This window comes from Rhodnius prolixus, unplaced genomic scaffold (genome assembly GCF_049639745.1).
Source record: "Rhodnius prolixus isolate KJV_2025 unplaced genomic scaffold, Rpr scaffold_4, whole genome shotgun sequence".
Taxonomy (NCBI): Eukaryota; Metazoa; Arthropoda; class Insecta; order Hemiptera; family Reduviidae; genus Rhodnius; species Rhodnius prolixus.
In genome coordinates this window covers 10,705,835-10,732,319 of record NW_027411614.1, presented here as the reverse complement: position 1 = coordinate 10,732,319, position 26,485 = coordinate 10,705,835, and positions in this window count along the sequence as shown.

The window sequence follows — 26,485 nt, the reverse complement described above, 5'->3', positions numbered from 1 at the left end:
TTAAAAAAATAACTTTCAATATTTAGCTAGCTGTGGGCAATGAAATTACACCTATCTGGGGAGTAACGCAAGTATTATTGGATCAAATCCAGTTACTATTTGAGGTTAAGTTACTAAAACCAGCTGGGACGGGGTTGATCTAGAATCGTGTATTGTGATGAAATTGAATGAAAAACATTTTCAACTACTCCAAAATTTCATTCCAGCTTTGAGCTAATTAAATCCTTCAATTTTGGATTCCTTAAACCAATTTATACTGGAAATATCGAGGTTTGTATTGTACAATTAATTTTGAACATTCTTCATTGAATATCAACCCTAATGACATTATGTCGCCTAAAAATATATCTCTCAGGAAGAAATTAGTTTGATAATAATTTAATTCTTATCCAACCATCGCTTTTACAGCTGATTCCCACTGAATCCACACGAAACAGTTATCACAATGTCGTTCGATTTTTAGCTGGTGCATAAATGTAACAAGCAATAGTTACAATGTATCTGGAGCGCCACAAAAGTAATTAGCAGTTAATATATAAGATATATTATTGTACAATCATAATCCAAAGTTGTAACTGGAGCGAATTGTATTTATCTCCTTCATAGCAGGGAAATACTGATCATAATATATTTGCTATCATTATAACAGTTTATAACTGGCGTACATTGCAATACAGGAATCAAATCTAATCAAAACTGCGCACCTTTATCAATGATTGAAAAAATTGGATGGAACTATTATTGATACGCTGTTGGGAAACCTTTAAAAATACTTCGCCTAAACATTTGATCAATTTTAAACCTTAAAACCCCCTTCATTTATACTTCTTATTTTTATTCTATAGCAACAGCTGTACCTATCAATGCGATTAGCAAAAATGATAACCTAGACAATAAATGTCTATAATGTATACAAATATAAGTACGCATGAATGCATTAAGACAAGCATGAACGGCAACCGTCCTCTATTGTTAGCAGTTGCTAACAAAACTTTGTGACAGTCGAACTACGAGTTTGACCCTAAGAAGTTAGAAGATCGCGGGGCTATCGGAGCCTAAGTCTTCGAGCCTCATGGATGGGAGTGTTATGGAACAATTTAGTAAAGCGGGTTTGAACTATACTTTTCATACATAAAAAGAACATTAAGTTTTGATCTTTCTCAAAAGACATACGCAACGAGAACAAATCTTTGATGATTATGGATGGAAATCTGAGACTGCTCAAGCTGCGGTAGCAACGTAACCCACAGCTTTGTGGATCACTAACAATTCTGAAGTACAATCCAAGCTGTGCGACAGCTAGCCGCTATCGGATATTTATTTTTATAATGATTCTTTTTTTTTTTTAATCTAATAAAAAAATCTATATTATAATTAGATAATAATTATTTAGAAAGATATCTTGGATATTATGTGGTACCCACATGTCGACTATAGTTAAGGCTGTTCAATTTTAAATAAATTAATATGAATTAACCATCAAGTTTAAAGTCAAATAAAAAATGAATGAAGAATGGAGGCATAGAAAGAAAAACTGCATTCCAACATCGCCACTGTTTAAGGAGTTGCGATAGAATAACTCTAAAACTGCCTAAGAAGGTATAATAAAATGCAAGGTCGCTTGATATTGCTTGTGAAATTTACTAATGAGATTAAAAAAGTTTTAATTTATGCTTTTCAATTAATTGGGCGTTTTTTTGAGTGCTTATTATGAGTAACCACGTATTTACTTCTCACAGTTCTAATTCCGAGTAGAATATTTATAATTTACAGGATTTATGGATGATCTGAGAGCTTTGGGCTTACCATTGATAATCACTTCCAGCAGGAAAGGTTATACTAAGATATTTACGATCACTAAAATAATTCGTCTGAGAGAGGGCAATACTTTAAAGCGACCGTGGGCGCGTAAAGCTGCTAAATGTGAGGTCCAGCGAGAGTTTGGACTTCTTCCAGGCCCTTTGAAGTATTGAAGTGCGGGGTAAGTTGGCTATAAATTATTTCTAAATGGCTTCATTTATAGTATGAATATGGTTAGCTATTTGGATTGGTCAAGTTGTCAGGTTAGGTTACCTGTAGACTAATCAAAAACCAATCGATTACCTTTTGCATCTGCTCTAGAAAAGAAGAATACTGATTGTTTTCAGTAACATACACAGTGGTTTCCATCAGCACTAACGTTAGCCGAGCTAACAGGAGGTTCCCGAAGCTGTACTGGTTGTTTGAAAGAGATATCTATAATCGTTAGCAGAGAGCGTTAGTCGTGGAAGGCAGTCTTAGCGTTATCTTGAAAAGTATTCAGTTAACTCATTACTATTTAAAACCGTCCAAGTAGTTGTTAAGTAAAGAACTATTTAATTGTTTCAATAACAGTATTTGAATCCACTGAACCCAAAAGTAATTTAGTATACTGAGTTTAATTCCTATTTTGTGATTTCAATGAGAAATTCATAGCAAAAAAGCACTGAGAGCCATATCATAGACCTTTTTTCTTACCCAATTTCCTTTTGTCATAGCTCATTACCATTACCTTTTGCTCTTGAGCAAGACCACTTACTGCTGATGACCTGGTCCAAATTAGAAATGAGACACATTATATACAACTTTCTTACTTGATACAATGGAGATGGAAACTTAAAAAATGATTTAGAACATTCTAAATCATATCAAGATTAATCTTCAACAAGAAAATGATTAAATTGAATGTATTATCGCGTTTGCAACTCTAAATATTTAGAAATAGATTTTAAGATTAAAATTTTTTATTTTTTATTTTTTTAAATTTATTTGTTAAGTTGAACGCTATGAGTTACAATGACAATAAGTGACACCCATTACAAACTCACTGATTGATGGGATAAGTTACCCAGTAATAACACTCCCTAAGTCGTTTCCAGGATTAGCTACTCTCTTCAGAAGAGAGAAAATCGCGAGGCCACTGGCGTTTTAATCGTCTGGGAGGATGATCTGGATGGTGATGAGATGATAAATGGCGGATAAGAGGATTGGTGGAATGAGAGTGCAAGTTCTGATGAAAACTTTTATAGCGAGTTCGTGCAACCTGACCTACAAGCGGAATGTCCAAGTCTGTGTGGATAGTTAGATTTGAATCGTAAAATGGAGCAGTAAACGATAGTGCGGAGAATTTTTAGACAGAAGCGATTGAATTCGTTGAAGATTGGAGCGTTTCGTTGAATCCCACAGTTCAATACCGTACGTCCTAGCGGGTTTTAGTATAGAATTGTAAATCAGTCGTTTGTTATTAAGTGAAAATTTTGAACGTTGGTCTAGTAGTCTTTTAAGTTGATAACGCCTGTTAACTTCAGTTCGTTTAAGTCGTGTGAGCGGGTAAGATTAAAATTAATGCGAAAAAAATGAATTATTATAATTCAGAAATAAAACTGCATCTTCTCTTAGTGTTCCAGTAAGTTAAATTTCAGTAAAAGGCAACGATTTATCATGTACATAACATCAAGCATATGCTGTGCTAACTTTACCAAAAATAAAGCAAAGTAATGCATGTTTATTCGAGCGTTTGTTCAGTTTTTCGTTTTTTGTATTAATTGAACTACCTGTCATGTGTTTAAGGTGTCAGGAAACGCATCACTAACTTGCTACAGATTGCTCTGAATAAAACGTCAAATAAAATCCAAAGACAAGATTGTGAAGCGAACTCAGTACCTGCGGCTAGGACCCATAACTTATGCGGCTATCATATCGCCAACTTTTTTTCTTTATTGAAGTATTAACTTACCGAATGTTACTTTTCCTTTATATACGTACCGTTTTAAAAATAAAATGTTTTTTGATAAATATTTTAACAGCACAATTTGATAACTTAAAAATAAGTATAAGGAAAAATTACTTAGAAAATTATGAACCATACAGTTCATTAGAAATAATTGACAGACAACCGAACAATCTAAGCAAGGAAATTAACGTTTGGTATAATGCTTGATGTTAATTATTGGTAATGGTTTTTATTTGAGATTCAGCTAATTAAAAATTTTAACCAAATCAGCCAGAGAAATAGATACTATAACGATAGACTAATTTAATGAAAGGAGTAGAAACAAATGTAGCCAAACTACCTACATAGAGTAACTGCAGTTTTAAAAATGTTACTAAAAAAGTGAGTTCGCTCAAAATCCGAGGAAAAAATATTTCCTTTCACTTTATTAGAGTAGCATTAAAAAGAATATTATTATATGGATTTATTACGACAGATTTTTTTAAATTTAAATTTGAAATAGATATTCTAAATATGTTATCTAAATTACATCGCTTTTCCTTTTTGTTTTTGTGGTTTTCAAGAACCGGCTTACTGAGTATGTCCTACTAATGAAAGATGGTTTGAAGTTTACGAGGAGACGGTTGGAGTCGAAGGTCCAAAACATAAAGTGTAATGTTACGTTAGAATCGTATCCAAAGTACATTATTATGTTTATCTAAAAAAACTATCTACTAATCTACAATTGTTCTCTAAGTTAACCAAACAATTCTCTAGGAGGACATGGTTTTACTAAAACTTTGTAAGTAGTGCGCGGTTTTAATTGACGCCCAACAAATTCTGTCTGAAGGTAACTCCACATGATATTTATGTACAATTACGAACGCTAATTCTAGATTTACGGTGTTTTACTTGTTTAACTTTACTGAAATATACAGGAATTATACAAACATATAATAACTGAGATGTTAAATTTTCAAAAAACAAAGGATAAACCGAAAACTGAACAGTTTTGTTTTAAAACTTATTTTCTAAAACTAACAATAAAAGAAAAGGTATTTTCAAGTTAACATTTTTAGTAGTTTTGTTTTTGGATGATGAAATTCTGTTCACTTACAGAAAGGGAAAAGGGAGCCCTGCTCTAAAAAGCCTATTTCTAAAATTTGACCTAACGTGCGCACCCGATTACCTTTCTATTAATGTACTGCGATAATAAAATGACTTTAAATGGCTTCAGCAAAAGAGGGGTTCTCCATGAAAAAGGCTGCTAATATCAGATACCCCAAAAATTCACAGTTAACTGGAATGCTAAGAGAACAAATCCATGAGCAAATGGAATGTGTTCAACTCAAATTAATTCTATAAATTATTGTTTTATCAAATATATATTTTAAAAAAAATTGGATATTTCGCTTGAAAGATTACCTTCGCATGGGCATTAGATTTAAGAATTGTATGTATTACTGGCGTATTGGAGTATTAATGGCGTATTGAAAACCTTGGACATTAATCCAGCTCTAGTAAAAGTACATTACACAGCTGTTCGTCACCTGTTACATTTGCATAGCCTTCTTCTTGAAGCTTACACTATTTACATATTGATATAGCTCTATTATTTTTAGTTAATCCACATTTGTAATTACTATTAAATAATAAATATTTATAACGTCATATTAAATATTTACATCGTCACTAGATAAGCAAATCTAATAAGATTATACAAAGAACTTCAGAAAAGTGATCATAAAGTGCTGAATTCGATTAAACTTCGGGCCAACGTCGTCCCATCGTCTCCTTGGTTTGGGCGAAAGTCTGGTTAAAAAGAAGTTTACTGCAAGGTGTGGGATTTGAAGACAAGTTTTAGTGTTGTAAACCAAAGTGTATGAAATAATTTTATGCATTGATTTGTAGGGAAGTCGACAGTATATACCAGGGGTCCCCAAACTTTTTACACAGGGGGCCAGTTCACGGTCCCTCAGACCGTTGGAGGGCCGGACTATAAAACAAACTATTTTAAAGTAAAAAAAAACAAAACGGGAACAAATAGAATATTTCAAATAAAGAACAAGTAAATTTAAATCAACAAACAGCTCAGTATTTCTGTGGGAACTATGGACCTGCTTTTGGCTAATGAGATGGTCAGTGTCCGGTTTAGTTATAGTGCTTTGCCTTTCTTCCTACTTCTGCTGTTATTTTACACTGTTTTCGGAGCCGTGACGCGTCCGTCCTGCGTCATCGGAAGTAGTACTGTACATGAGCAACGCAGCGCTCTGCGGCACCGCCACATATAGTGCTCCTCTCACTGACCACCAATGAAAGAGATGCCCCTTCCGGAAGTGCGACGGGGGCCGGATAAATGACCTCAAGGGGCCGCATGTGGCCCGCAGGCCGTAGTTTGGGGGCCCCTGGTATATACTGTGTAATGAAGGGAAGCTAGAACTTTTCCTTGAGGTGTCTTAACACGTACATCGTACAGGGAAGGCAGAAGATTGTGAAGTGCCTTGGATTCAGTAAAACATAGCAGCAGGTCATTTCTAGTTAATCTGTATTGTACGTACAGTTGAAAAAACCTTAATTAGTGCCATTTTAGAAAAATCCTTTAGAGAGCGTTTAAGAAAAGGAAAGTTCATGAACTGCAGTTTGTAGAGGAGAGATAGCAGCACTAGTTTAACTGTGGTTAGTTGACGCACCACTCTATAGATAGCATTTGATGTTGATTTTTTAACATGATTCTAGGGGTTGGATATATTGCTTTTTATTTTATTTTAAATTTTACACTTAACATGTATCTATCTCTACCGTTGAAAGAGTTTTTAATAAGTTATGTTCCACATCTTTGTAAAGACTATGTAAAACTGGCTATAATTCGCGTTTGCTATCTCTCAAAAGAGCTCAAACGAAAGTGTACATTTCGGCAAAAACTGCTTGACGAACAATGTGGAATAATTTTAATAGGCCCACATCTCTTCCCATACTTACCTCTCTGTAAGTCCTGATGTAAATATTTGTGAGTCCTAGATTATTCCGTTTTTTCACTATATTCTAACAAGGAAAATAAAGGCCGTAATAATAATTGTTATTATTTATTTCCCTTCTCGTGATGGTTTTTAACTTTTCTTTAAAAGCATTTACTAAACCCCCATTTCTAGCTAAAAGAATAAGCCTGAGTAGACTAGAACTTCAGATTTGTTCGTCTAGTTTGTGGAAAGAACTTTCCTACAGCTTACAAAGGTCTATCCGGTTTTCAACACACCCTATGCTTAAATTCCTTCCAAGTATTAATCCCTAAGATGAAAGAAAATGCAAAACCAGTCTAAATGAAAGTGCAAAAGCATACTACGACGAAATATCATTGAAATGTGCAGCATCCTAACAGATACAAGAATCTCTCAGAAGCTTACAATCATATGTTTATTGCAGTTTTGGTATATTAATTATTTTGAATAGGTGTTCCCCCCCCGCGGTAACCACTTCTTTTTCTTTGTTCTCCTCGTGCCCATTTCATTATACACCACCTAGATCCAAAGACGTACCATAAATTAAGTAGAAATATAATAATGCCAGCAGTTAAGGTACAACAGCCTCATAGTCCCTAAAGTAAATAGATTAAAGGGAAAAAAGTGCTCAGGGTTATCATTCTTGCCCAACCCGTTACTTTAATGGTCACCAACCCTTTTAACTCTTTGTTGATTACTTAAAGCATTAAAAAAAAAAAACACATTTTATTGTACAAGTTTTATTATATGTTTTAAAAGAAAGCTTAGTTTCTTTTAAAGGGCAAACAAATTTTCTACTTCGCTGTATTATTGATGATAGAAAAACAATCAAATCTATTTTTAAGTTAATTAAATTATTTTTTTACTGAGTCTAAGCTAATATTTGTAGTAAACTAATGAGTTGTGCGCGACCCTCATTTCCAATTGTCAGATTATCTCGACACTTGTAGAAGTAATTATGAGTTATGGTTTTAACTAAATACTACATATATAACACCGAACTATAATTCAAGTTCTTGTAATGCGGTTGAAAATACAAGCGAAATGAGAGATATCGTATTGCGATGACCACAGTATTCAACATTAGCTAGTTAGAGAAAGTCGTACACGAAGAAGTTTGTTGTTGACCAATCTTGTAGCGTCAGATTGGCTTCTAGATAACTATGGTCCTTCTGGTCTTATAATGGTATCTATACCCCATATTACACGGATCAAAATGGACGAAAACTATGGAGATACAGTTTGTTTTGAGAAAGAAGTTGGCAGTGTATTTCGGTGAATGGACAATGGTCTTCTAGTATGAAGTAGCTCCAGTTCTTTATTATGTATCGGGATGATTGGAATTTATCTTTAAAAAGGGTTTTGTGACTGCTTTGATAGTCATTAGTACCTTTACAATTTTTTGAATAACATAGAAGGGCTTTGTGGAAAAGAAGTTATCAGATTGGTTATTCATTTCAGTCTGCTCCTTACTATTTCTTAGTTCCCAGGAAAAAGCTGGTAATTATCCGGTTTTGGACAGGAATACACCATCTACTCCCACCTTAATTTACCATTGTTCGAAACAGTGCTGGAAGTCTTTTTCTGTGAGCCCCTGAATGCCGCTTTTTCTTTCACAGCTTCAACGGACTGAAATCGTGTTCCTTTTAACGCAGATTTGATTTTGGGGAACAGATAAAAGTCACATGGGGCCAGGCCAGGCGAATAAGGCGGTTGACCTAAAACTGGGATGTTGTACTTGGCTAGAAACGTCTTGACAGACAATGCAGTGTGAGCAGGCGCGTTGTCTTGATGGAGAACCCGTGACTTGTTCTTCCACAAATCGGGTCGTTTTTTTCCTGACTCTTTCACGGAGTTGAGCAAGCACCTCACGGTAGTAATGTTGATTAATTATAATCGATATTTTCATCCGTTTTGGACGTGGAAGGGCGACCTGGGCGGTCATCATCTCCTACGTCTTCTCGGCCATCTTGGAAGCGCTTAACCACTCAAAAACTCGCACACGTGATTAACATTCATCGCCATAAATTTCTTTTAATAAAATATAAGTTTCAGTAACGGTTTTACCAAGTTTTGATGTGAAATTTCACGACAATTCGTTGCTCTACTACATGAGTAGTATCATGTTTTCGGCAAAACGGAACTAACTCCTCTTACACAAACGACGGTTCCGGTCAGACAGATTTCTGGTCAGAACACGTGAGACACTGCAATCGAAAGAGAATGCTTTACGCTGCACAGCTGTCGGTCGTTAGGATTTGGCGGTTGCATAGTTCTTTTGTAGCAGCATCAGTCTCGTTATTTAATAGCCACACCTCGTACATCGCTTTCCATCCGCTTCGTTCAATCTAGACTACAACAAGTGAAGGTTTATTCTCTCAACCGATCTATAAAGTGACATAAATTTGAATGATTATCTTGTGCATACACGGTTTTTATGTATTTGCGTAGACTGACTATAGCTCTAACTCAATCATGTTAAATATAGCCAGGCTTTTACTTTATTTCCTAAACTCTTGGAAATATAACACGTAAAAAAAGACAACATTTGCTTCTAACAATCAGAACCAGAACATTTCTTGAAAATAAGATGATTTCCTGTCTAATGTATATTAATTCCAAAAATATCGTTCAATTCCCATTTCCTGTACGTTATTGCATTCTTCCTTAATAAAAACTACACTTTAAAAAAAAAGGATACTAATAATGCTTGGCAAATTACCAATAAAATGTTTTGTCATTGGTTAAAAAGCAGACTCCCCATTGAGTTAATTATTCCAGTTAGCGGGTTGTATTCTTGTTTTAATTGCTTTCATCCTGTTTAACTCTGTTTATATTTAGTGGTGATTATGGGATTATTATTATTTTACCGCTATCCTTACTTCTAGCGATCCTACGATCCTTTCATTAAGTTACAGGGTGGTTGGAAGCCGATTTGACAATGTTTAAACTTACAGCGGCCCATTAAAGAAAGGAAACTGTTCAAATTTTACTCTAGTCGGAAGTAATGCCGCCAAATTCCAGAACACAACAAATAAAGATAAGAGATAATCGCTCCGAGAGATTACCAATATCAAAGGAGCCAAAGGATTTATTTTTTCTTACGGGAACTCTTTTTTTTTTTCTTTTTATCGCTAAATGTTAGACAACGGAGAGAAAACTACAATTATATATGCACTGAAAATTATCCTAAATACAATGTTTGGGTCTACAGCTTTCTGACATTGCTTCTGCGCAAAGCTAGTTGATCTAGTCCCGCAAGTTTTGGCCACCCTAATGGCTGGACGATTTGCAGGAAAACCTGCTGAAGATAGATAAGTATATGAAGATGGTCATTCCACAGTTTTGTTCCTATGAATAAATGTGCTCTAGGTCGTTGAAGAAACTCAGCGCCCAGGCGGAAGTAAGTAAATTAGATAATACATTCTTATTTTGTGTAAGACCACCACGTTTCAGACTGATGAATCGCAGGAGTGGTTTGTATGGTCCAGCCTTGAAGCAAGGTCGGCTTTTAATGTGAATAATCAAGCAGCAAAGTATCCTTTCTCAAAGGTTTGTAACCAAGCATTAACCATAACCAGGTTAATTCCTATCTAGTGGTTTCTGTAACAGAATTCCTTGGTTTCCTGATGGTCTAAAGCTAATAGTTTCTATTTACAGTAAGTAGCACACATCTTGAAAAACACATCCTTTTCTCTACCATATCATTTAGGGAGTGAAATCAAACGAAGTATAAGCTATCAAGGGGATGAAAAATTAGTGTACTATTAAAAAGAGATTCTAGCTGTTAATGAAGTGTGATAGAGCTCAGAGCTAGCCTGGGTTTTTACTGCGCTCGACTTCGATATTGCAACTGAACAATATGTTACATTATGTGATGTTTAATGGAGTGTTATCTAGTAGTTCATGTCGAACATTTATTGTGTTTGTGCGGTTACCCCTGTTGATAGAATAAAGTACTATTGTCTGTCTATCGACTGCAATCATTATTTCATTATACCGACTCCATTATCTTGCTGGCTGGCTCCTCTTGAGGAAAAGGGGTGGCAGAGTATTGCCTGATCAAGTGGTTGTTCACGCCCTTAGGGTTACTTCTTTGTTTTATTGAACACTGAGGGAGTGACATCATATTTACGTCACAGTTGTGATCTGACGTAATAAATGCTGAAATACAGCTATTGGTCAACGGGTTGCTTCGAATTGAATGTTGACTATTCTCAATTACAAAATTAACTAAAAATAAGAGCTAGGTATTTAAAAACAACTCCTATGAAACAACAACAACAACAACAATAATAATAATAAATAATAATAATAATAATCTTTGAGTTTACCCGAGGTAGCACGCTTGTATCCCTGACCGGTTTCGGACTTTCAACAGACAGATATCAATTCCATTCTCTAACAAAACCATTCACTCTGATCTCATTCGTTTGGAGTAAGCTTCGAAGAACTTATTAACAACAATTTTGATGGTTTTCAGAAAGATTTTTCAAACTAGAATCTTGGGACAAATATCATATTGGCACTGATCAATAAGCCGGAAATCATTCAATTTTGATTGTAATATAAAATAAGAAGATTTGTGAAACCTTTCTGTTCTAAAAAATATAATTACTTTATAAATGATTACTTGCACACAATTAATGCCAGCCGAACATAGTAGCATCTTTAATTGTGTCTAATTACCTTCATTAAAGGCGAATTAAGCGGTGAGGAAATGGAGCGAACAAAACGCACACATGAATGTAAAAGACAAACTCACACAAACATTCCAGAATATAGATCCGCTGGAAACTTACTAATCTGACTCATCCTGAATGTATCTGTCATTTTGTAGAGCGATAGTGTCTGTCACTCTCGGAGCACATAAATATATGATCTCATACACAATTAAATTAAAAATAAAGTAACCATCTCTGTCTCTCTTCTACACCCTGTTCTCTCGCTTTTTCGCATCTCCTACAATTACAACTTCCTTCCTGTGTAGAAACACCCCATCTACTAAAATAAATTTGTCGCCCATCTATTCTACTTCATCAGTTTTTACAAAAATATTACATCATAGCTGTTAATCTTAAGCACTGGTGAACAATAATAGCAATTTCTTGCACGTCCGGCAGAAAAGCTCTCACAATTTAGGGCTTTTAATAAAATGGGTATCCTAAACTGTACTTAGAACTTTATGTTATCAAATGAAAGTTCATATAATGAAGATTTTGGGGGGTTATAAAATGGTGAGTATATTTTTATAAATGCAAATTTGTATCCGACTTCTGAAGATTTGCATTACTCAAGTTGTTCTAGGCAAATTCTTGGCTGTATGCTTCATTCTTGACAATGTTTTGTGGACAATGTTAGAAGTCTTCAGGTTATCAAGAAGCCTCAGTGAAAGTTGAATGGGCAAGGTCCGGTAGGAAGTGAAGGCTATCTAACGAAGAAGGTTCTTCTTCAACAATGAAATAAAGCGATAATAAGAGTTTACCTAAACATTTCTACGGATCTTGTTACTGGACTGTAGTTGATGCTCCAACCTCTTGAAATATTCATCTGGATTTTGGAGTTTACTAAGTTTTAGTTCCAGAAATTTGCGAAGCATGTCAATAAGAGATACCTAGAGAGGGCTACTTAAAAATTGTAAGAAGCCTACGCCAAGAAATTGCCTCAAAAGATTGCTCATTAAAGTAAGCCTTTAAAGATCCTTCAGGCTATAAAAATATGCTCAATATTTGGATCCTGTAAATCCCAAAAACTGCATTATATGTACTTTTGTTAAAAAAAAAAAAATGATAATTTATGTTTATCTATTGTTTACGAGTCGGGCTATTCAAACGGAAATCAAATGGTTACCTTCAAATTTAGTGGGTTTTTCATTTTGGATAATAAAAGAAATAGTACGGAAAAACTAGAAAATGGGTACACTCTGGAAATCGTTTTAGATTCAGACATTAGTTTACATAAACTTTTTGCCACAAATGAAGGTTACCAACCTTCTTAAATGTGGCAACTTTTAACTTATGCAGTCGCATATAATAGCCATTTTAACGGTTTAATAATCTTGCTCTTCCAAAGGAATCAGAATTTTGGAAAATGAAGAAGATTGCAATGCTCTTATAAATAAATAATTAGTAAGAGATGGCGATAGATTCTAAAAAGACGCTAAGATTCAAACTTAAGGAAACAAGTTAGGCAGATCTAAAACTTTATTGATCTAAAGGAAGAATAAATGAGCCCAAGCATCTTCTATTTGTGGAAATGCGATGTGTTAAATTGAGAATGACAAGAATCTAAACAAGAATTAGGGAAGATAAGAGTGAAGAAGGTTATAGAGTGTATATATGTTATAAACATATGATCTAGTAACAAATAAAGACGTGTAAAGTGAAATATCAGCTGAGGAAAAAGATATATGTATATATATCTGAGTGGAGGTGGTAGAACAGAAGCTTTGCAGAAGATTGTGCTAGCTGGCAGCTCACTTTGCAAGCAAAGAGGGAAACCAACCTCTAAACCTCGCTACAGAATCCATCCATCCATCAATCCTTCTCTCCTACCCCTCTTGCCTCCTCAAACTCCCAACCCAACAAATACGTACGTACATGTGGGGAAAAGTCTGAGAGACTTGGTAGTTACCCGTCAACTTCCGTTCAGAATAGGAGTTCATCTAGTTTTTACAAAGAGGATTGGTCGCTGTCCAGTCCCGCCGCACTGCTAGGAAATACTGCTTTCAACTAGCACGTACTCTCCAAAAAACTGAATGTGCAAAAAGCTTGGGAACAGCTAGCAAATGGGAAACCTGTTTTCTATCTTTGTCATTCGCTCACAATAATTCTGTGTGTGTGTCTGTGTGTGGGCGTGAAAGATGGTGGCAGGAAGAAATCTCTTTTGAAGAAATCTAGACAGCAGTGGTTGCCAGGAAAACTGTGAGAACTGGACACGTGTGCTGCGAGAGCCAGTATTCCACTAATGACGTAGTATTTCCCCTCCAATGCCCTTTCTCCGAGTATCCATTCGATGTGTTTCTTTTCCCCCCATGTCCCCGCTGTTCCTGATCGATAAGATAAAAAGAGACATGCCTTGCTAGATAGTCTTGTTTTGCCATTCCTACCCTCCAAGGAGAATTCATCTTAGTACGCCTCTTTTAACTTATATGGATTTTTTACTTTCTTTTTTCCGTTAAAAGAAAATGGTACGCATGCCAGATTTTGATAATTAGTTTTTCATATGGAGTACTGCGTTTAGATTCATATTTATTTTAACTCTGTTAAGAAAACAGAATGGTTTTTTTTTTTACTAATTAAACAGTCTCTTTGGCTTAAAATTTTAAATTACTTCCCTTTACTACTGGCATTGTGGAAATGTCGAAATTCCCGAAATGGGTTTATTCTGGAGCATTTGAGTCAGATAAAAAGATGTTTACCACATTGTGGTATAATGCCAAAAACTATAAATCTATTATTACTATTATCGCTTCCAATATCGAGGCATGAGAGAATTGTGGAGTATCAGATGTAAACAGAACGGTTAAAACTATTTCATGAATTACTCCGGCCTTCTTGAGCAGAAATCAGATTACTGTGATCACAGGCATATTCACGCGGCACTGTAGGTTCAGAAAGCACCTGCACAAGGTAGAGCTTATCAGCTCGGAACCGTTGTGCAGATTGTGTCAGGAAGAGGAGGAAACGGCCTCTCACTTGTTGTTCTTTGGAATTTTGAGACCAAAGGAGATAGTAGCGCAAAAGGAACTGGTAGGGAAAATCCTCAACCTTTTTTAGAAGAGGAGGTTTCATCTATTAGGCTCAAAAAGCGGAAGGAACAATAAGCCTCTTGAGGCTGCGGTGCCGTGGGACGTAGGTCCGGTCCCATCTCTTATTCTATTCTACTCCGGCCTTCATAAGAATTGAGGAAGAAAATTTGGTGATTCTTCAGATCTAGAAGATAGTTCGGTAAGATTGGATTTAAGAATCATCAAGTTGGTGAAAGAGTGGAACGCTTTAAGACTGAAGAGCAAACCTGGATGCCAGTAAGAGCAAGATGACGTTTTTTTTTTCATTTGATGGTTTTAGTGATAAATAGTGATAAGAAAAAAAATACTATTCACAATCTTAAAGAATAGTTTCGATACTAGGTAAGAAATATGTTTGACGTAAAAGATATACATTTTTTAATTAGTATAAAAAAAAATTATTGATTTGAAATTCAATAGAACTTTGTAAGGTGGAGTTTTAATAAACTTAGTAACTAGATGATGCAGCAGGTGAATGGAAATTATGTTAGACGTCAGTGGTAGAGTGTGACAGGACAAAGTGTGAAGGGTACAGTTGGAGTAACATCACTAGCAGTAAGGACGATCCCCCAGTGAGGGCACAATACTTGGACAAGCTAGGTGAAACTTAGGGCCTGTCTCTTCGCTATATACTGTTTCATCTCACTATATACAGTTATCATTGGATAGTTGTGCGCGCGGCTTCTATATTGGTCATATTATTTGGCCAGAGAGTGGACCGGTTATTTGGCGGCCAACGGCGGGCAAGTAGGGTTATATGTAAGTGAGGTTATGGCTGTCCCCAGGGTGTTCTCCCATATGGTAATGATTGAAAATCAACATCCATGTGAACGCCAAACCTCCCTCGGTTAGAAACCCCGGGTGACTGGCCGTAAACCCACAGCACTCACATATCCTAAAGCCTGGAGGAGTGTCTATGTGTGGGGCTACGTGTCTCCAAAATCCCACGAGCTTTATCTTGTTCCAGTACTCATCTGCCTCCACTCCGTTCTCCTCCGCTAGCTCCAACTAGTTACCAATAATATACACAGTCGATGCATAAATTATCAACTTTTGAGGCCCAAGCCACAATGCAACATGCACGCTAGGACTTCGTATCAATTGATTATTAGGATTTGACTAGTTTGAATTTTGCCCTGCTCTCCATAGCTGCTTTATCTATTCCACAACTACTAGCACTAATTATCGACATACACTATCGATATTTCACGACTAAATCTTCTGCACAATTCTTGTTGATTAACTTGTATTATAACCCGCTATTAACATCGCTAATTCCTTTCATACTTGCCTAATTATTGTTGCTAAATAAATATAGAGGTGATGGAATCGGGCCTGATATTCATCCTTGAGCAGGTATTTTGGTGAATTTTGTTCACCATTCCCAAATTTCTTTCTTTTCTTTGATAGAAAGTTATCAAATGTTTTCCCTTGCTAATGCTATCTTCCCTCTGGAACTCCAAAATGAAAGGTGATCTAGAAGATAGATTCTTTATTTTTGTCTCTTTACGGATCGCTGCTGTGTGCTCATAAAGCTTTGTTCCTACAATTTGGACTTCTCTTGCCTCTGTTCTGGCATTTTGGAATGATACAGAGCTGATGTGAATTGTGCTCGAGTGTGGGGAGAGGCAGATTGGGCCAATCTGTAATATAAGTGCATCTCTATTTGAGGCTCTGATTGCCATTTAATCTAGATTGTAACTTATGTTCTTTGACAAGATGCAGTTTAAGATGTAGATCCGATCAAAGAGCAGGTTTTGTAGATCAGGTTATAAGTTGTACGTATTGCTATACGTAGAGCTGCTGCTAAAAGATTCAAACGCATAGGCCGTTGGAGGCTCGATATCCTGTAAAGGTTCAACTGTTTTAATCTCAAATTAATGGAATGACTAAATTAAAATGATCCCCCTTTTGAGATCATCTTAATTCTTTAACAAGTAAGCCAACTTTAGCCTTGAAGTAGACTTTTGTGAAACTTAGTCATTTAATTCGTTTGCGCTTCTTTGTTGGTCTTATCAGCGTCGATACTTCAGCGTGCAATAGTTGATTGGCTGAGAATAGTTCTTCACTATGGAGAGTAATCATCTTTACCAGCCTGAACTTGTTGCTTCTTCGATGGCTGTTATCTATACCTGGTGCTCCACATTCTATGACTACAATCCGTCGCCGGATAACCTGCGTTTTTGGTTTATCTCTAAACACATTTTTAGTCTTAAAAGTGTCCTTTAGCGTGCAGAAGGATTAGAAAGCTGTGTGCAAATTCATCATAATTGTGCAGTCACATTTTGTAATCATTTTAAGTTCAACTACTTCACTTCATGACTTCAGACACGTTTAATAAACTTCAATTTAAATCTTCTATATCAATTTCTAGCTGATTGCCTCCTTTATATTAACACTTTGTTAACGAAAAACTTAATTAATTACATTAAGAAGGTAAATGAAGCGCAGATCAATTTTGCTTCATCTTAATAATAGAAATACATTGGAAAAACTAGAGGAAACTAGCCGAGTGTTTCATTATTCTGCAGAACAAAACTGGTACTGTCATTGTGCTGTTGTTTGCGTACTACGCCTTCTCTGTGTTAGTGAACTACACAGTTAAGGTACTGATTAGTCTTGGAAGCAATGGCTCGGAAGTTCTACTTGTTATTAAGCCTGAGCACACCGCACTGTCGCTATCTGTACTCGACAACACCGCACTACCACTAGGACAGACAGAGCCATCTAGGGGTCCTTGTGCACCACTTGCTCGCATCCACCTAACTGCTAGCTGTAATTGGGTATTATTACGTTTCCTCGGTCGCCCTCTCACAACTTTAACCTAACACTATTGTAACCGCTTATTTGTTTTTATAAATTTTCAACTAAAATTTTAAGTCATTCAATTTATATCAAAATTACGGTTTACCGTTTATTTTACGAAATAATCACCCGGGTAACACTTTCTACTTCTTCCCTAAAAGCTGGAGTTTTTACAACCCATTTAAAATTAGTAAACTTAAGTAATCGCCTATTTTTGTTGATGGAGCATATCGTCCAACTACCAATTAGGTGTCTTGCGGAAGCACATATGTACTTTAGTATAAACATTTTTTCCTAATAAATAAAGTGTATTGTACACGGAATTCGAACTGGGGAACTCCCATTTTTACAAAGTCACGCTTCTAATCGAAGTTATTTTTTTCATCCAGCATCACGATTAGATCTTTCAATGGATTTTAAGTCCAAAACTGGTCAGAGAGACGGTTATTAACCAGTAGTTCGGCTCTAACCATATTTTCAATAAAGAATTACCAATTTTAACCAGAAAAGCCGGAAAAGATAAAACTACTACCAAATTATCGGATATACCGTGTATATCTTCAATCCAAACTCTATCAAATACTTTTTCGTAGCCTCATCCTAAAATGTCGTTTCTTCAACCGTAGCTTCTACATTAATAAAATAGGAATTTTTCAAATCGTTGCTAGTTGTATCTAGAAATGTAAAGAAATTAGTTATTTGAAACTTCACTGTTTATTGATCTGTTTCCCCAGTACCCAAATATCATTAACTCCATCATTTGCATTCTTATATTTTGATTTGGACAGCTAAAGATTCAGTAGAGGAAGTGGTGGTAATATGGAACTCTTTGTTTTTCACTTACCTAAGCTAGAAATTCCAAAAAAATTGTATTGCTTTCTCTGGTAATTATTAGCTTTATATATTAGTCTTGCACTATTGTCTTCAAATTTACTCTCCTCCAACCACCAGATGAGCAACCTTCAATTTTATGGAAAAAGTGGAAGTGGTGCCTCTGACTTGAGGTGCAGGAACACCTTAGTATTTTTATTGCAAGTCGCCGTAGAGTGGGTTTAGGTACAGTGAATATTTTTGCAGCTTTTTTAGCTCCATTTTAGATTCTTCTCCTTTTTTTTTTTACCAGAAAAAGAAATGATTTGTCTGTGATGCTTGCAATATGGAACCCCATGAAATTTTTCTACTGCGAGTGTAGGAACAGGGTTCCATATTACCAGCACCCATATTGCAAGCATCACTATCGTGGATTTGATATTTCACCAAAAAAGATAGGGAGACATAAGAACTGATTCACAAATACAAATCACTGCAATACATCCCTTTGAACCAATATATAGTGTGGATAACTACCACTATTTTGATAACAAAACAAAAATAACAGTGTGAACTTGCCTTCTGAAAGTTTTCAAGAATCGATAAAAGCAAAATTGAAAATTTCAAAATGAACATACAATAGCAATTGAACCAACCACCTGCTTTGCACAGAACCATTATCTAGCTACAGTTTGAGCCGGATACTGTTAACACAAGATCACTTGCTGCCAAAACATTATAGGGTTCCATAATACCAGCAGGGTTCCTCTAATAGGTCCAACTTTAAAGAAAAAATAAAGTAATTAGTGTTGTGAGTAATAATGATAGTAATAATAATAATAATATTACTTTATTTGAAAATACAGAAAAAGTATATTGTTGAAATGTCAAAAACAAGTAATAAACGGCATGGAATTTGTGAGTATTGGCAATAGAGATTTAATTGTGCAAATCACAGAAGAATTTTGGTTTATTATTTGGAGTTTTTATTGCACTAAACGAAAAATGTTCCTCTTTTCCACTTGTTTTAGTTATTTTCTTGCAATTTCTAGGCCGCTATTACAGGATGGTGGAAATTATGTTGTAGAAGTAGTTGTGTGGTAGTGAGAGAGGTTGGATCGCATCCTCTATCTCTTCACGAAGTGGTGCGCACACATCATAGTAGTGGTGCGCTCATTTGCAATGCTAAATCCCCAAACTACACAATACACACTGACACTGTACGCCACCAATACCTGCTACGCTATCTATAGCACACTGCTAGAGTTTCCCCTTCCCATCCCTTCTGTAACTATATAATACACCGTTCTGCCAAAACGCTTGTGCCAACCCATCCTCTTCCATAGCAAAGCAACATCGACAATCTAACAATTGGGTAGGCAACACACAACATGTTCCTCTTCTACCCTCTCTCTCTCTCGACAACTATCTCATTCCACGGCCTATCTACTCCAGTTTCCATTGAAAACGGTATAGGAGTGTTGGTTGGTTAAGGTACGAGCAAAAGGATGGGAATTACTCCCCGGGGTTCTACTCAACGGGATCCCGGCCGATACAAGATTCAATGCATTTCAATACATGACTCCCTATAGTGTCGGGAGTGTCAGTTGTTAAAATTGGTTACAGAGAGCCTCATGTTTGTGCGTGTGTAGGTGGCCATTGCCTAAGCCTCACGCAAGCGCAATAAAGCCGATTGCTTTGTAAGTTCTTAAGTGTTAGTAAAGAGACTGATCTGTATTTAGTTATTTACAAACCAATCCAATTCGAGAAAATACTTTTTTAAAATAAAAGAAAAAGAAAAAAGTCTTGCCTAAAAAATAGTGAAAAGAAACCCTTCTAACAAAATAACGATTCTTTCAAACATAAGGGAGCTCTAATTCCTTTTATAAAACATTACGTCACTTTATCTTACCGTAATTATTATAAAATTACAGATGGTAATTTGTTGTTTTGTTTTTTTAATGATGGATTGTTCAGAAACTATCACTACTAGATGTTAGTCTAGTGGTCAAGAGCGTGGCTTTGTTTGTGGGAGATCCCCAGTTCGAATCCCGCTTATGACTACTCTTTATTTGTTAGAAAAAAAATTGTTGATAGTAAAGTATGAGCTTTCGCCCCCGTCCACGACATCTAATTGGTAGTTAGACGTTAAGCCCCGCCTGAAAAAAATAGGCGATTACTTCTTTACAATCATTAGAGGTTGTGTTTTGTCTTTGTTACTGTGCACATCGTGTGCTGTTTTAATTGATTTCTAAGTGGTTTCTAGGCTGATTTGATTCACGAAATTTTGGCAGACGTGTTTATTAAAGGATATTCTGTGCACTTGTGAAATTTAGTAAAATTCTGACGAGCAGTTTTAAAGATATTAATTAAAATTAATTTTCATATTAATAAAATTATCAGTGGACTGTAGGAACTTGGTGGTGGGGAGACAGTGGCAGTGTTTATTTGAGAAGAAGTTTTGTTTGTCTGTCTCGCTCTATTCTAAAGTTCAAGTTAGTATCATCTTTTTAGATTTGCAGCCATTTACGCACTGAAGGTATATATATATTATCTTTTCCACTAAAATGGGCACCAACGATAGTAATGATAAATTTGAAATACTTCTTGGAGAAATTGGCCAGATAAATCAAATTTTAAATACCATTCAGCAAAGGTTTTCTGAGTTAAAAATAGAAAATCAAGGACTCTCAACCAGTATTAGTAGTTTAAAGACTGAGATAAAATCTGATTTTAATAGTCTGAAAAATGATTTGAAAATTTTAAATGTTAAAAGTGATAAATTAAGGAAAGAAAATGTGATGTTTGAAAAAAAATTAATCTATTTGAACTCTTTAATGGCTGATTATGAACAGTTTCGTTATGGTAATAGAGTCAGATTGGCCAACATTCCTTACTCTGAAAATGAAAATCTCCTCTGTATTATTAAAGCTATTGGTGAATTTATTGGTTGCTCTATTGATGGAAATGATTTGGACTTTTTCTATCGTTTAAAAAGGAAGCGTTTTATGCCAAATCCGCCTATTATTTTAAAATTTGTAAGAAGAGATCTGAAAAATAATTTTTTTAAATATTTTGGGTGAAAAAAGAATTAATTAATACTAAAATTTTGTCTGGTATTAGTGAGGCGACTTTGAAGCGAATATATATTTCTGACGATATGGGTTCGGAAACTTACAGATTATTCAGTAAAGCAAAGGAGCTGCAGAAATCTGGTAAAGTAAAATACTGTTGGTCCAGAAATGGTAAAATATTGATTCGAAAAGAAGAAGGTCTAAAAGTTGTGTTAATCAAGAGCGAAAGTGATCTGATGAAATATGGGTATGAAGTTCCAGTTGACTTAGAAGATGGATCTTCCTTAGCAACTGGAGAAGATACAGAAACTGAAGATGTTTTGACTTCTCAAGGGATCGACAGATCAGCCAAAAAGAGAAAACTTAAGAAATCACAATCTGGTCGAATTTTGGGGTTTCTGAAACCAAAGGTGCCTCCTTTAACGGCTACCAGTTGTGCTCAAGATTTATCTACTCCCCCTCCAAAAAAGTAGACACTGTTAATAGAAATTTTGTGTCAAAAATTAATGTATTATTCAGTTACTAAATCATGAAATTATAAATGTAAATTATCTTTGTTTTGAAGTTTTTGTATTTTATTCTGTTATAAATTTATGTATGTGTATTTATTTTTATATGGGCGAATTAATTATTATTTTAATGTTTATTATTTTTTCTTTCGTTTGGTTATCATGTTCATGAGCCACAATAGACCCAAAGGGGTCGCAGTGGCGTAGGCCCTGAGGCCGCCCTAGTCTAATCTAATCTATCATGTTCATTGAGGGTATTTATTTTATTTATTTTATTTTTCCTTATTACTGATTTTAGGCGGAAGCTTTATATTCTTTTAATCATTATAGCTGTTTTCAATTTATTAATTTTCTTCAATACTGTTTATGATTTATTGTTTTTTTTCAGTTTTGTATGCTTTTTATTTATTTATTTTCTTTTGTGTGAATTTATACACAACTCCATGCTTATTTACAATTGTAATTAAAACAATAAAAAAATTATATATTAAATATATTCTTTACAATCATTAGTATAATCTTTGGAAGCTAGTTAAGCGAAGTAAATGATATGGTTTTTACTAGTGAAGGGTGCTTAAATGCGTAGGAGCTGAAATGTGACCCTTTCTCTTAAACAAAAAAAAAAAGACTAAGGGCTCTCCCTTAGGAAAGCTGAGATATCCTTGAGCTTCAAATCCACTAGCTTCTTTAGCAAGTAAAGGTTTGCTTAGCGAAATTACCTTAGTACTAGCGATACAAGCAAAGCTAACCCGTGCCACAACTTTCTCATCAAAATTCTGGCTCTGAGAACAGGTGCCAGATCTTCCGTAAGTGATTTGCCCCCAAAGCGCACTTTATTCTTAATCATGTTTAAGTCAGGAAAAAAAAGCAGCTTTCCGTCTTATCTTCAATATTCGGACATCTTTACGAGCCACACCACTTCTCAAAAACTCATCTTTCACTTCCGAAAACTTTGCTCCTGAAAGAAAATAAAAATATCACTACTTCAAAGACATTTAATAATAAAAATTATAATAAAAAAAGAAATGAAGAGCCTGAAGAGAACGTGCAATGCATCATCTTTAGAAAATTATTCGCTTATTTAATCCGCATTGAGAAACCTCTAGAGCATAAAAAAGGGAAGAAAAAGATCAAAAGCTTTATCTAGCTTCCATATTGAAAGAAAGCATATTCATAACATTTACATAAGTTATAAATCGCTTTCCTTATTTCAAGGGTTTCCCAGTTGTTTAAAAGTGTATGTGGCACAGGAAAGCACAGAACTTCGCCTAAAGGGTATAGCCTAAGTTTAGTGGTTTAGCTTTTCGCTGGATAAATAGAGGAGAAAATGTCACATGTAAGGAAAAGAGGAGTATTGCCGCTTTTGCTTCATCCCGAGGAGCTTTCAATACAGTCTGTGTGTGTCGTCTAGATTGTTCTAGAAGTGGAAGTGAACCAGGGTGATCGGAACTCCTCTCCTTTACCTCCAAGAACGAGCAGATATTATCTAGACTGGGGCAGGCACTGTGCTCCATTCGCGTAACAAACAAGATGGAATTTACATGCCAAAGGGAGCATAGAACCGTATATAAACACCCTTCTATGCTCAAAAAAAGGCACACATCTTACAATGTATGAAAATTTCATTCATGCGGAGTAAAACCTTTAAAGAAAGCAACGTCGTCTCTCCATCTCCCTAAAATAGAAATAATAAATAAATAACCCGTTGGCAACGAGTATGATTCTAGCTGCGGGGGGCCGCGGTTCTTCAAATTCATTCGATCATCCGAGAAAACGCTTGGTAAAGCTATCTCCACATTTTTGCTTCCCTCATGATTCTTCGTTTCAGCCATACAATACTATTCTAATCTTAAAGTTTTGCTGCTCCAGTTTTTAGTTCCTCTAACTCCTTTGGGGATAATGTCAAATTTTCGAAATTCAATATTCACCAAAGTATTTGTTTGGAAGCCCCTTTTAGAAGCTCCCAAAATGGTTTTTAAAAAATGGTCAGTGTGTGAGAGAGAGCGAATGAACAAAAGATCTTCTTTTCTTTTTTTTTTTTTTTTTTTTTAAAAAGGGGAACAATCGTAGTAAGTTGAAACTTTAAATTTCAATTTTGTTCCTCTGGGATCATGACTATAACTTAGGAACGAAATCCCTCAGACGAAAATCACTACGACTTTCAATTAATTGGATTTGTCATTTCCCAGAGATTTTTCAAAAATGTTTACGTTTTTCTTTGAATTTTATAAAAAAAAAACATTGTACATCATGTTGGCCTGCTAAGGTTATTTGAAACTGTATTCCAGGAAAACCCTATTAAAGGACAGTTCTTTGAAAAGGAACTGGGTACGCTTCCCTCTAGAGAACATTGCAATATAATCCACGTTAAAAAATTTTTGACGAAGGATAAATAAGTAGGAATAAAACTATAAGGGACTGCCAACATATATCGCATTCAATCCTTAAAATCCTAAGCACCATAGTAAATTCTAGTTTTTGCATATCTAACCTCACCATTCACACCGAACTGAGAATTCCGTTTATTTCGGATTTCGCCAAATCCCGTTATCTCAGATTCCATTTTAAGTTAGTTCCTCATTTTAATCCAAGCCCTCTCAACTCCAATTGCACCGAACTAACCCGCCAAGTCGTCTGAAGCGTCGTTGGCCGTGCAACCATCTGGAAAACATGATGACGGCTGTCCAGAGTGCCAGTAGCACTTCATAACTTTAATGACCTATTATGGCTATCATAGCTGGATGGCCGCCGTTCACTAGTCCAAGCCATTGCGAAGGCGATAGCCTTAAGCCAACACACATACTTTATGTACATATCCATATATTTTATTTGTAATACAGTACAAGCTCGATTAACCGGGCTGACCTCCGGCTATACCCACCCCGGAAAACTGAAATCTCGGTTAAACCGAATACACAGTATTACTTTGTACATTTGTACGTTTAGCACCAGTTTTCTTAACGGATTCCATTGTGTAAGTGAAATAAAAATTCGACCGAAAGGGCAAACGAAAGATGTTTTCTGTAGGACGGAACTGATTAACGCTGTATACTAGCTTGAGATTAGGCTGCTCTCTGGGAAGATTAAAATAATGCCGGTAATTATCGATAAAAATATTACATATAACCGTGAAGTTGAAAATCAACCATTTACGACACGTAAATCCCATAGTCTTTTGTAAAACCGTGGTAAATCCCAAGAAATTCAGTACTATTTGCACCATATTTTGGATTTTTACATACATACATACATACATAATGACCCTTCAAGAAAATCAGGTATAAAAGAGTTGCTGCCACGCCTACAATTAATTATGTTATATCGGAAGACAAAAACTTTTCCTGTCGCCACCGAAAATTAACTTTTGTTTCGGCGCCGATCTGAGGTGTTCTTATGATGACTCAATATGATCCCGGTTAATCCGAATCCCGGTTAACCGAGGGCCGGTTAATCGAGATTGCACTATTCTAAGTATATTATACAGTTGTAAAATTCTTAATTATAAATAAGAGAATTTTAAAGCTACCGGTTTTAAAAATAGAACCACCGCTTTTTGAAAAATAAATAATACAGCTGTTCGCAGAGCGCGCTTAGGAAAACAGAAATAAAAGTGGGGAACTGTGCATTTGTAATTGCTCAGTTAGAAGACTAATCTTACAGTGTGTCCCCAGCAGCCCCCGGGGCGGTAGTCTTTCATCTCGCAGTCGGGTAATTGATCTTCTGACCTTTGTTTTCTTTCATTCCCTCTCCATCAATCTCTCTTTCTCTTTCTTGCATAGTGACAGTATCTTTCTTATTATTGTTTCTTATTTTTTATTTTTTTTAAACTTTTTTCACGCATTTGATTCATTAATTATACTTGTAAACTAACTCTGGCAATCTTTCTTTTAGACTTCATTCTAAATTATAGCCGCTCGCTCGGTTTAATCATTTATATTTTTTCCGTTCTTTTATTACAATAGAATAAAATAACTATTAAGTAATAAGTGTTAAGGGGCTAATTTGTTTCTCCTTTTTCTCTCTATTCATCCTTATCTTTATAATTCAGCACCAAGGTTTATTTACTTATTTGTCAAACATTAATTGTTGTACGATCAAAAATAGATCCATATCATGGTGGTGAAATATCAATTATTGATTCGTTAATTAAGTGACAGCTATTCTTAGATACCAAAGTTGTAAATTTAAAAAAATCTATAAAGTATTGTTCACCTGTTTTGGTGATTTGATTCATGAATCACAAGGGAAAAAAGATTGCTTTATAATTGCTGTTATAATTTTTTATTTCGCTAAACTTTCTAACTGGGAACTAGGTCATCTTCAGGGATATAAAACATATTTTTTACAGGAATATATTAGGTACAATGTTCAATGATTTGAAAAAAATAATTTTTGTAAACTAGCTATTGTTACTACGGCATCGAAGTATGGGGATCGACTAAGCGTTCCAACTCACTACGCCTCCAGGCATTACAGTAAAAAATACTTGGAAAACTTCTTAACGCACCTTTTTATGTATCTAACCTCCACTATCCATAATGACCTCAAAATCCCTTTCATTACAGATCTTGCTAACAGTCGTTTCTTCAAATTTCATTCCTCTACAGCAGCTCATCCTAACCCTCTCATAGAATACCTATCTTCCTTCACATTACCAGGTAATCCTCTAAGGAGATTGAAGAGAAGATGGCCTCGTGATCTTCTCTTATCGTGAGAGCAAAGCACGTTACTGGAGTGACACCACTGGGTGCCTTCTCCACTCATGATTTTCT